A 9,433-nucleotide genomic window follows, 5' to 3' on the forward strand; every position below is an offset into this window, starting at 1 on the left:
CATCCCCTGGCCACCACCCGAGAGCTGGTTCTAAGAAAGCCTCTCGGCATAAATCAGGGGACAGCGCCCCAGAGCCCCCCACTTCCTGGAACTCTAAGACCCAGGCCTGGCCAAGCAGCAACCTTCCTGGTCTGATATATAGTGGAGATGCAGCCTGAGCAGCCCTTGAGAGCAGGGCTCTGGACTTGAAGGGACTATAGTCCCCAGAGCAGTGGAGGGCTGGGCAGAGGGCTGAGTCTGCAGCCATCTCCATCCTTGGACTGTAGCCACCAGCAGGACACAACAGGCATCATGTGTTCCCCAAGAAACAGGAATGGTCTCTCCATCAGGGAAGGTCTAGCGCCAGCACGTGTTTCTGTGTCTCAAAGCTAACCTACCATCCAGCTACCAAGCACCCAGGGAAGCTGGGATGCTTACACCCGCAGTGCAGATGAAGAAACTGAGGATCATTGAGAGTGAGGAAACTTCAGGTGACAGGCTCCAGTGAGGGAGGGCTTTGAGGCTGGCAGCACAGCTCTTGGAAATCTTTGCTGGGAGGTCAGGGCTGGCAGGGACAGTAATCTGTCTGTCTGTCCATCTGCTCGTCAGCCTACCGGTCTCCCAACATCCGTCTCAATCTCCATCCTAGTCTCTTCCAGGAGGGCGAGCCGAAGTGAGGCGGAGCCACAGGAAGAACTGGGGAAGGGAAACTCACTGTACACAGCAGGGAGAAGGGGGGTGGCCGGCTGTGCAGGCCCATCTCTGTGCTTTAAAACCAGCCTGGGCCTGTGGCTCAGAAGGTCATGGCTGGGGACAATGAAAAGGGAAAGAGGGTGGGAGTGGCCCAGGAGCCAAACGCCTTCTTTCCAGAAGCTGGGAAAGGGGGTGTGGAGTAGAGAGAGTGGTGGCAGGAGAGGTAGGGAGACCTGGGGTTCCCAAAGGTAGGGACACCACTGAACAAAGGTGTGTCTCTCTGGAAAGAACTCTACTGTTTGGAAACCATGTTCTAGTAATTTTACCCAGTTGTAGGAATGACCACCAACCTCTGCCCTCTTTTCCATATTATAGAGCCAGTCACCCAGGAAGGCTGGGAGGTCCTATAGCAGGGGACCCAACTTTCAAGTTCAGACACCCCTAACTTGGGTCCCGGCACTGTGTGACCTCAGGCTTTGAAGTCTTAACTTCTCTGAGCCTCGCTCTCCCCATCTGTATGATGGACATAATCACAGGAGTCAATTCACGGGATGTTGGTGAAGACTGCACAGTGGCTGGCATCCAAGACACTGTCACTAAAGCCTCAGGACATCCCTGGGCAGGAAACAATTTAGCCAGGAGAAAGCAAGTCCCCAAATTTTCAGACCATAGCATCCACGAGAGCAAGTCCCAGCTAGGCCATGACCTGGTTGTATGACTTCAGGCTAGTCCCTGCCCCACTCTGGGCCTTGGTTTCCTTCTCTGTACAGTGAAGAAAACAATGGAAGTGACCTTTGAGGTCTCTTCCTGTCTGGGCCCCAAAGGAAGGCAGGTTGGGGCCTGCTTAGGCCTTGAGGGAAGGTGTCACTGGGTTTTCCCTTCAGATTCCACCCGGTGACCATGTCAGTCAACCTACAGGATAGACTTTGGAGCCCTGTTACTCACTGGAGTGCCCCTCAGAGGCCTTGGCACAGAGGATCCCAGGAGCCAAACCAGCAGGACAGGACAGGCCCAGCCCTGCAGACAAAAGGGGAGTGGAGGCTTTCCTCTGGATCCCCACCTGTCTGGGGTGGAGCAGGGTGCACAGTGGGTGCCAGGGAAGGTGAGAGGCGGGGGTCCATGGGATCTGATCATTTATCCCTCTCTCTGTCCATTAGGCCTCATCGCACTGTCTCCTTGGGCTTCTCTCTCATCGTTCTGTCTCTTGGTCTCTTTCCCTCTCTGGCTCTGATTCTCTTTGTTTCTTTCTCTCTCTCTATCCCTCCTTCTCCGTCCTATTTTCTCTCTCCTTTCCTTTCTCTTTCTCTTCTCTCTCTGTGTGGCTTTTTGCCACCCCCGCCCCGCGTTATTGTCTCTGCCTCTTTCCCTCCCTCCCTCTCCATCTCTTTTCTTGTTCTCTTCTGGCTCTGAGTATCCCTGTCCTCTCCCCAAACTTTTTCCCTCTTTTTCCTGTTTTTCTCTTAATTTTTCCCCTCTTTGTTTTTCTCTCTTTTTGTTTCTTAATGTCTTCTTGTTTCCCTGCTCCCATCCTCTTCTTTTTCTCATTCCTTCCCTCGTTATGTCTCGTGGTTTCCTCGTTTGTGTGTGTGTGTGTGTCTCTGTCTGTTTCTCTCCCTTCATTCTTCTCTCTTCCTTCCTTCTCTCTGTTCTCCTCCTCCACACCCTGACCCCAGGCCCAGGACCCAGTGTATCCTGCCCTTTCCAGCCCATGACCTCATCTGAGGCTCACAACCTCTGCCCCTCCCTAGGGAGACAGGCAGGGCAGGGCTTCTCATCCCATTGTTAAGATGGATGGAGTGAAGTTCCAGAAGAGAAGTAACTTGCCAGGAGTTACATACATAGTAGACCAGGGGAGAAGACAGGTCAGACTTTTTTCTTGGCCTTTGGGGAGGACCTCCCGTGACCCTGGGAGACTCTTGACTCCCCTACCACCTCCCCATCTCAGGTACTTCCTCCCCACTGCCTGGAGCCTTCGGAGCTTGTGTTCCCTACCCCATCTGGAGGTCTCTCTGCCGTTCTCTGTGCCAGGAAAATGGTGCGGGCAGTGCCTAGCTCCAGAACATACTGCGTTCATTCGAAAACAAATAGTTATCGAGTTTCTACTACTGCCAGGCACAGGGGGAGGCCCAGAACAGAGAGAGAAGGGGAGGAGGGACAGAGCATGCTCAAGTCAGGAGATGGCGAGGAACGCATTCCCTGCTGGGACAGAGTTTGGCAGCCCAGGGGAGCCAGGGCCTGAGTGTCAGTTGGGTCCTCTAGGAAGCCACCACCAAGATGCAGTTAGAAGTGCAAGAGATGTAGTGGAGGAAACGCCTGTGAAAGATAAAGGGGAGGGAAAGAAGCAGGATTGGGCAGGGAAAGCCTTCAGACTGCTGCGAGTCTGACATGTACTGGGAGAGAGTAGAAGGGAAGGAGAGCTGGGTAAAAGCATCACACGGCGGCGGCGGCGCCACTCTGAGCAGATCTCAGCCAGCTAATGGGGAGCTCGGTGCAAAGTTTGCCCACAGAAGAGCCCCAGATGGGCAGAAATAGGCAGACACCAGGGCCCTGGCTGTGCCCAGTCATTGGTTGGGGGCTGCCCCGGAGGACCGTGGTGCTGCAGATGCCGAAGGGACCGCAGCTGATGCTGCCCCCCGCCCCCACCTGGGAATTTCTCCACCCACTTGGCCGGGGCAGCCCCGCTGCAGATCAGAAGAAACTCAATGGCCAGATGGAGTCCTACAGCTGGGAGGAAGTCCAGAAGGCAGTCTTCTTCCAGGAGATCCCAGGGCTAAGGAGCAGGAATCTGAGTATAGGACTATCCCTCACAAGATTTCCAGGCAGGGGTTCAGCCCCAAGCATATGTGGCATAAACGAAGCCCAGCCCCAGGTCTGAGGGAATAAATACTGAGAAACAGCTGGCATGGGACAGAATGTCACTGAGGGCAAGAATCACAGCCCTCCTATTCAGATGGCACTTGACATTTATATTCTCACCAAGCCCAAGTGCTAGGGTTGCCAGATAAAATAGAGATGCCCAGTTACATCTGAATTTCAGAATTCAGTGAATAATCTTGAGTTGAAGTGTATGTTCCCAACATTGCAATTATTTTTTATCTGAAATTCTAACTTAGCTGGGTGTCTCGTGTTTTTTATTTGCTACATCTGATGACCCTACCCAGCAGTGAGATGAAGATAAGCAGGGCGGGCAACTCTTCACCCCACTTCACAGTGGAGGCATAAGGAGGAGGCAGGACTTGCCCAAAGCTCTGCTGCTTATCCACCTTTTCAATCTACACAGGGCTCTTTGGCTGGGATTGAAACCTGGGTTGTTTGTTGGCTCTAACTCAGAGACCTTAGCTCACAACCCCCTCCCCTTTCCCTCTTGGGGTTGGACTAGTCCTTGAGGCCCCTGAGAGGCCCTGGGAGTCTAACTCACTCAACAGGATTGAGAAGGTGGGTGGGGAGCATAAAAGTAGGATCAGGAGGCCAGAGGGGCATCTGACTGCAGAACTCAGGCACTAGTAGACTAAATAATAAATCTCCCTTTTCTAAGCCACGGACTCAAGTTCTTAAGCACAGTTTTTTTTTTTTTTTTTAAGATTTTATTTATTTTTTTGACAGAGAGAGAGAGCGCGAGCATACGCGTGCACACACACACGAGCAGGCAGACCGGCAGGCAGAGGGAGAGGTAGAGCCAGAGGGAGAGGGAGAAGCAGGCTCCCCAGTGAGCAGAGAGCCGGATATGGGGCTTGATCCCAGAACCCTGGGATCATGACCTGAGCTGAAAGCAGACACTTAACCGACTGAGCCACCCAGGCACCCCTCAAGCACAGTTTTATCTGTGAATGTGGCCAAAGTCAATGGCAAATGGGAGTTAAGGCTAGAACCAGACTTTGGGCCTCCTGACACCCGGCGCTTTTCCTGCTGCTCTTGGGTCTGGACAAGAGGTCCCAGGAAGGAGCCCCCTCAAGCCCAGACTAGGGAGATGGGAGCAGGAAGGCCTGTGGGGACAGCAGGGTAGGCCCTTCCAGAGCCCACAATGTTTGGTCCAGCCTCTGCTGCCATCTAGTGGGCACTCAAAACCAGCACCTCCTAGAGAAACTGAACAAGGAGGCTGTCTTTGCAAGTTTCTGGTGTTTTTGCACCTTCCTGGTCCTTCTTCTCTGGGCTCGACCCTCTGACTCGCTGTAGAACCCTGACAAGCCCTTTGCCTCTCTGGCTCTCAGTTTTCTCTCTTGGAATAAGGATTCTCCAAATCGCAGCAGGCCTGATCTTTCTAAAACACAGCCCTGGCCAGATCTGTACCCTGACCCACCCTGGCCTTTAGGTTGAAGCCTGTCATACCCTGCAGGATCTGAACCTACCAGATTCCCACCTCCTGCTCTAGTGACATAGAGCTATTTTCATTTCCTTAATCACCAGTCCCTCTTAGGGCCTTTGTATATGCCATTCTCTTTGCCTAAAACACTCCCTTTTACCTGGCTTGTTCCTACTCATCCTTCAAGTGTCAGTTTAATTACCCCCTCCAGAAAGCCCTCTTTCTTGATGCCCCCAACCCAGGATGGGCAAGTGTACTTTAGGTCCCCACAGAAGATTGATTTAGGTCTCAAAGAAGATATGACCCTGGAAGCGGTCAAATAGCAGTCCATTCAGTCCCTTCAGCCCAACCCCAGACTCAGAATTCAAACTAAGCTGATTGCCCATCCCACTCTGTCACAGTTGGGCAGGTGAACATCAGCTCCACCTCTCCAAGTGCCTTTCTCACTGGTGAATAAATCACACTCTGTCCACCAAGTGCTGAACAATAGAACTCTAATGTGAGCCACAAACATAATTTGGAATTTTCTAGCCACAGTTTAAAAAGTAGAAGAAACAGGGGAAATTAACTTCCATGATCCATTTTTATGTAATCCGTGCATAAAATATTATTTTAACATGTAATCAATATTTTAGAATTATCAATGACCTATTTTACATTCTTTTCCTCATACTAAGTCTTTGAAATCTGGTGTGTATTTTACATGTAATGTGTGTCTCAATTTGGAATCCACATTTCAAGCCCTCATGAGGCTGAAGGCCACTGCATTGCACACACACGTCTGTGTGGGGGTATTACATGACTGTGTTCATACGGGAAAATTTGTGGACCTGAACACTTAAGACTTTGACTTTTTTGTATGCAAATTATATCTAGTCTTGAGGGAAAAAAAGAGTAATTCCAGGTTTCTGGCCTGAACATGGATGGACAAAGGGTGGGGCAATTTCCTGGAATGGGAGAGGCTGAAGGTAAACAGATGGGGTGCAAGGTAAGAAAAAGCTGAGAGCCTGAGGGTTTTTGTCCCTTTAGGTCTTTGTTGCCCCCGGGCCCCGAGAAAGTTTCCGGATTCACCTAACCAGGAGCTGTCCAGGTAGCAGGTGGCAGGGAGCAAGTGGCCTTGGTGCCTAGGACTTGTCCCTAAGACTTGAGAGGGAGTCATGGTGCCATTCAAACTTCTCTCCCGGACTCCACAGTCTTAGGCTCTGCCCATTCTCATGTTGGGGCCTTTGGGCATCTCCTCTACCTAGGATTGCTAGATTAGCAAAAAATAAAAGTCACCAAATCTGAATTTCTGATAAACAACAAAAAATTTTTTAGTGTAAGTACGTCCCGTTTGTTGTTTCTATGAAATTCAGATTTACCTGGATGTCATGTATTTTATTTGGCGGCCGGACTTCTAGCTCATCCTCCAGGACTCCGAAACATGCAACCTGCCTCTCTACTTCCTTCTGTGAGGTCGACCACATTTTTTCACCTCCCTGAGCTTCAGTTTTCTCTTCTGTAAAATGGTCAATAATTCTTTCCTTAATGACCTATTAAGAGGACTCACTGAGACAAATATTTTAAAAGGACTCCCCATAAAGCCTGGCCTATAGAAGGCCCTGAGTGAACATACAAACCTTCCTTCCTGGGCTTCCAGGGGTGCAGGGCAGAGATGGGCTGCCCAATGAGTTCCCCACCTCCCTCCCTGCACTGCCCAGGGCTTGGACCCCAGGATTTCTTAGTGCCTTCCAGATTTTCCTCACCTTCACTAGTTTTCCCCCTTCCTTGGTTTTCTAGACTTGGTTTTCACACCTCATGTGTTGGGAACATGCCAGTATCCTCTGGGAAGAGCCTATCACCCAGAAATAAGGTGTACCTGATCTAGATCCCAGAAGATTCTAGAATATGGCCCTGATACCACCTAGTGGCCATGTCCCTAAACAAATAATACTATCCAGACCCGAACCTAGGGAGTCAGCAGGTCACCATACGGTCAGAGTCCTAGGCCAGGTTCCAACAGGAGGCTGAAGAACCAGGCCATGAGCTGTCCTGGGGCATAAGGCTTAATGGCAGGGGTATAGCGAGTTTTATCTTAACCTTAGGACCCACGCACAGAGAACAAAAGAAGCCTAAGTCCCAGGGATTTAGTAACATGCCTGAGGGCATGCAGCAATGATTTGCACATTTGCCCTGGGTTGGGTAACTAATGAGGACACGTTCCTAACCCGTCAAACTCCTCTGTGGAAGGGCTGGTGTTGAGGAGGATTAGGGGATGCTTTCTCCGGTTTTATCTCCCTTCTGTCTGCACACTTGGTCTTCCTCTCTTAGCTTCCTGTACCCATGAGGGGAGGCTGACCACAGCTTACAATGAGAGTGGGGATGGGCCAGGCCCAGGGAATAGTCTCCCCCATGTCAGGTGAGGAGACTGGAGGAAAAAGTGATGCCACCTACCAGAGCTGGGCTTGCTCCTAGGATCCTGGAATCTTTTTTCCCTGCACTGAACAGAAGAGAAAACTGAGGCTCAGAGAAGGGCAAGGACGTGTGAGGCTCAACAGATCCAAGAAGCCAGAAGGTCTACCAGACTTCTTGCCTCTCCTCACCTGGCAGATACACATCTGAGGCCTCAAGTCCTTAATCATAGTTTTCTCCTACCCAGTTCCTTGCCTTTTCCCACTATTCAACCTTCCTGGCCCTTCAAACTCCTTGCCTCATGTTCCTGCTCCCTCTGAGGCTCTGCAGTGCCCTCCTACTTGTCTTGTGCTCCTAATCTCCACCCCTCTCCTCTGTATTCTGGAGAAGATCTCAATGCCTCTGTATGGATTCCCACTACGCACTGTGCCAGCCTTTTCCTTCCTTTCCAGCCCCATCCCTCCCTCCAACCCTTCACATCCCCTACTCTCCTACCCAGGGTGGTAAGGCAGCATTTCTGCAGGTGCTGGTTTTGTAGGCAGATTCCAATTTCGAGTGTAAGCTTTACCAGCTGTGTGGCATTGAGTATGTTGCTTAACTTCTCTGGGCCTCTAGCTCATCCTATGTAGTAATACTTGCTTCACAATTCGGGGGTGAGGATTAAATTGCATAAAACCGTTAGCACAGTGTGTAGCACATTAATAAACATTCAATAAATATTAGCTGCCAGTATTAGTATTAATATCAGAAGAGGAAGGGGAGAGGAAGAAAGGGGACAGGAGGATGGTTAAAGCTGTTAAAATGAGAGCCCTTGGGATGCTCAAAGCAAGCAGAGGAAGAAATCAGAACATTTCTATTTATTTTATTCTTTCCGACTGGAATGAATATTTTTTATTCATCATAATTTGTTGAAAGCATTAAATAATATTAAATCCAGGCTGGGTCCTAGCAGGATACATGCAAACATCATCAACAATGTGCTTTTGTGGTCCATAAGTGCCTTAGTGTGCTAAAATAGAGAAGATATTACTTGATATATTTTTTTAAGCAGAAGTGCTTCCAAGTTTGGTAGTTCCAATTCTGTTATTTCTTGAGAAGGCCTTTAATAACAAGAACATGAAGAAAGAAACAGTGCTGGTTCCCTAACGTTAAAGTTTCAGGAATGTGGTTATTGCTTTCCAGAAGAGACCATGAGAATGACCTCATTTCTGACAAAGGAAGAGTTGACCTGCCTTTAGTCTGCCTGATGAACGCAGCAAAACAGCAAAGGAGAAAAAATTGATAACTTCATCTTAATTGAAGCTGGTGCTCCCATGTTGTTTCACTAAAATGGTACTCTGTGACTTTTTCAAAGGAGTTAGCTGAAGCAGGAATTTTTTAAAGTATACTGAGAGCTCATTCCGTGCTAAGCCTGTCTACATCCTCACGATAATCTGCTGAAGAAATAAATTTCCCTATTAGACAAATGAGGAAATGGAGGCTTCTATAAGTGAAACTGTTCATCTACATTCACACAGCTAGTGAGCGTGGGAACTTTCAATGCCCTCCAGTCAAAGACCACCAGGAACACACCTGGGCTTGGACAGGTTGGTTTTATTACTTGTTATCACAAAGCGGGGAATGCAAACCATGAGGAATGTTGGGGCATCTCAGTAACAGAGGGTTGGAAAGGACATTTAGGATTTGGGCTTATGTTAAATAATTTGGGGGAGGGCTTTTGTTCAACAGGAGAACACCAAGACCTAACTGTGAGTGCCAGGCCAGCTCCTGGATACCAGGGACAGCTTTTATTTTTCTCAGAGCCCGAACCCAGATCCAGAGTTGTGTGGCTGGAAACATTTCCCGTGTTACTCCCTGTTCATAGTAACCTGAAAAGAAGACAAGCAGAGGAGGAATTTCATCTATGAGTTTATTTCATCCATCGCCTTCACCACCTACTTGGACTCAACCTCTGCTACAGTCCCTGGGATAATTGTAGACAGTTAATAAATATTTGTTGAATTAATGAAATAAAGAAAATGTCAAAAACTCCAGAGAGGGGCACCTGGGTGGCACAGAGGTTAAGCGTCT

The sequence above is a fragment of the Ursus arctos genome, unplaced genomic scaffold (genome assembly GCF_023065955.2).
Source record: "Ursus arctos isolate Adak ecotype North America unplaced genomic scaffold, UrsArc2.0 scaffold_34, whole genome shotgun sequence".
NCBI lineage: Eukaryota > Metazoa > Chordata > Mammalia > Carnivora > Ursidae > Ursus > Ursus arctos.